Genomic DNA, 3,690 nt, shown 5'->3' with positions numbered 1-3,690 from the left:
AGCAGGAAGAGAAGATGGCTATACAAATCATACCAGTTATGAAAATGCATGGCCTCCTACTCTAAAAGTTTTCTAACTTGGAGTAACACCTTAGAGAAGAGAGGTGTAATGCTGATGGCAAGTATCACTGGACTGTGACTAGTGTGTGATCACTATTTCAAAGCTATGTTGGGAGAGAGATGGGATGAATGCTCCTCTGTTCTCTTGTTTTCCATTGTTGACTTACATTTCACCCCAGCATGAGGACAAAATGCAGCACAGATTTATTGTTCGTGTTTGTAGCCACAACACTGTTCAGACAGCTGTGTAGCTAATAAGGAGAACTTAGTACTGAAATGCCATCAGTTCTGTTAATTACTTCATGAAGTACTGAAGTAATATTCTATAAAACTATGCATAGAGATGGAGAGGTAGAGAAATGGTGTAGGAAAAGGGATTATTTGTTCAGTTAAGAGGAGAATTGGGTCATGCAAAAATAGTTAAACCAGGGTTTTAGGTCCTGATCCTGCAGTGCTTAAGCATGAGGTCGACTTCCTACTTGTGAATGGTTCCACTGAGTTAAATAGACTTACACTCACAAAAAAGGACTCCACAAATGACTTGCTACATCAGTGATGTATTTCAGAAATAGAAAGAAAAAATTATGAAGCACATCTTAAATCCTGAAGTGAGCATGTATTCTCCAAAAAATATCAGTAAATACTCAGTAAATCTCAGTTAATGGGAATACATTTAAGAAAGCACTGAATTAGTGTACCTGATTATCTAGTTAATGGATTTGGAGCCATTTTATGTTTAGGGTTTACTTTTCTTTCATCTCCTTTATCCTGGGTCTTTATATTCAGGTTCGTGTCATCAGAAATTCAACCCCATCCTCCTCTAAGTAGAAGTGAATATACTGCTATCAGAAACAGTTCTGTATAGCAAAAATTCTGCCCTAGCTTGCATGTTTTAGGGGAAGAGAACATACGCTCTTTTTAACATAATAAATTCTATAGGGGGAATCTGAAGGGGCCTGCTGGTGGCTCAGGCAGTTGGTCATAATAATGTGGGACAAATGCTTTTTGCAATACTAAAAAGGAAGTTGTTTTACATAGGAGATTGTAGAAATACAAGGTTCTCAAAGTGTAGGCATTGGTAGATTTTGCTAACTAGTGAGGGTGCTTAAGGCATGGGAAGAAGAAAGTCTTGATTAAAGAGTTCAGAAGTTCTCTAGTTTTAATAAACAGAAAACCCTGATTCTGCTGATAACTGGAAAAGATTCCAGCTGGTCACAAGTGCTACTGTTTATAAGCTTTAGGAAAAGTAAGTAAAGGGAGTTATGAAGAATGTAAGCTGGATTTCTTCCAGGCTTACTAATATGCGTATGTTTAATTTGAATATTGTAAGCATAAATATTTAAGCAATTTGTTAGAATGAATTCCTTAAGTGCATATATCTGCTCAGGCCTGGCAACAGGGTCCTGGTGCTGATTTACCCAGCGTGGTTGAAAAATTGTCTTGTTGATTTTAAACAATAATGATATATATATTATTGAATGGATACAAGTTATTCTAAGAGAAGAGGATTCTAAGATCCACTGAATTTTCTTTCGCTTTGATAATATGGTTCATCTCCTCAAGTTAACTATTGCTGTTTACAGGTTTGTAACTTTGCTAACTTGTGCTCTAGAAGGTGAAAGGCATTGTCACTTTTCCTGAGGAGTATCTTATGCATTTAAGTCCATCTGATATTTTTTGTTTATAAATTTAGATTAGAAATACTTACATATAAAGAGTTCTGCATATCCAAATCCTTGGCTGCTTGGATATTCGTCTGGCTTACTTGAACTGAGAGGAAGAATAATGCTCACATCAATCGAATACCTGTCTGATTAGGAATTGGAAAGAGGCCTAGTTTTCTATCTGGAGTAGTAATACCATGGGATATCTCTTTCTGTCTCATGTGGGAAGTTTTAGTTTTATTAAATCTGTTCCAGTGTTAAGCAAAAGAGAATTGCCTTATCTAATTTATTTGAAATTATATTGCTTAAGCCCAGGACACTTGCAGAGAAATCCCAAACTGAAATTTTGGGCCTATAAACATATTATTTCAACCCCACACCCATCATAATGGATATTAACAACTGTATCAGTATTCTGTTTCTTCTCAAAGGAAGTTTCTTTCCTTCTATGACACTTCAAATTCCTGCCCAAGTTGTTTTTGCTTCTTTAATATTGGAGGAAGAGAAGTAAATTGTTTGGACTGTGGGAAGAGATGCAGGAAGTTTACAAGAAGTGCAAGCCAGCAGGGTGGCTGGGTCCAGGAGAGTCAAAAGCTCTGGAAAATTAATCTAACTCCTTTCCCGGAAAGGACTGTGGCTTTTTTGGCATGAATGTTGTGCATACTCTGAAGCAGGAGTACGCATGTTATTTTCCTTGTGTATAAGTATGGATTATGGAGGGTGTTGACATTGTCCTCAGAATATTTTGGTTCTCTTAAAACAGTTCTACAGAAGCTGAGCATCTGCTCCTGTAGAAGAAATGTAGCTGTTACCAGCATATGGATTTCAAGCATATACGATAAACATGATATGCAGGAGGGAAAGGTGTAATTTTTCTTTTGCTTACCAGTATTAACAGAGTGGCCCTGGCATATGTAAATCCACAGGCTAAAATTCTGTTTACAACTCATTATTTTTAATCCAGAAAAGGTAAGAGTTACGCATGCCCGGTTAAAAAAAACTGTTACAGGACTTTTTAGAATAAGGATGCAGGAATTTGCATTTGTTCTTGAGGTTGATATTCACCTACTGCCAGTGCAGAAACTTTTGAGTTTTTTGCCTCGGTAAGTTTGGCTTTAGACCTGCAAATTCCATACATTCTTGAAGTGCTTTTGAGCAGAAAAGAAGTAGCAAAATGTGAAAATCGAATTACAGCTGCATCCTAGTTTCGGGACTTCACAGTTATGTGGTAAATGCATGTTTCCAGATGCCTGAGATACTCATCCACAGAAGGAAAAGAACCATTTTCTGCTGGGAGAAGCAGTGCCCTCTAATGATAAATTTTGGTATCTCAAAATGAGAGTGAAAAAGCTTGTTAGTGGGAGCAAGAGCTTCTGCATGTGGAAACCTGAGTCATTCTCTAGTTTTTTCCTAGGCAGATGGCAGTTTCTTAGCATTTATTTTCTTTGGGGTTTTTTTTAATAATTATTTTATTTCTTTGGTTTATGCAGGTGCATTATCCTTTTCCTACTGTGCTTTGAGGGCTGGTTAGGGAGAAGTGGTACTACAAGCATTCGTGTGTTACAAGGTTTGCTGGTACTGCAAATAAAAGATGAACTCGGTTTGCATGACTTTGAAGTTGTTCTGACAGCAAGGAATGGCTGTGATAAAGGCTTCAAGTTGACTGAAGCTGATTCTGTGTGTTGGCTAATATATAAAATCAGCACAGCTGACTACTTCTCTAGCTTACTAACTAGCAGGAACTGTGAATCCATAAATAGATGTAATGGAAGCTTTGCAACTGTGGATATTTACATGGTGCTATGTCTTTGCGGAGCTGGTTTTCATTTTGGGAGCGTGCAACAGCTTCACACTTAAACTGCACTGCCAGCTCTCTGGAGCTAGGGCATATAAAGCAAGATGGTAGCTGCTTCACAGTGATCTTACTCCAGCTGCGGGCATCCCTACCCACCTGTGAGCTGCACTAA

The sequence above is a fragment of the Chaetura pelagica genome, unplaced genomic scaffold (genome assembly GCF_000747805.2).
Source record: "Chaetura pelagica isolate M959 unplaced genomic scaffold, ChaPel_1.0 scaffold222, whole genome shotgun sequence".
NCBI classification, from domain to species: Eukaryota; Metazoa; Chordata; class Aves; order Apodiformes; family Apodidae; genus Chaetura; species Chaetura pelagica.
The sequence above is the reverse complement of the archived record's forward strand: the minus strand, read 5'-3'. Positions refer to the sequence as shown.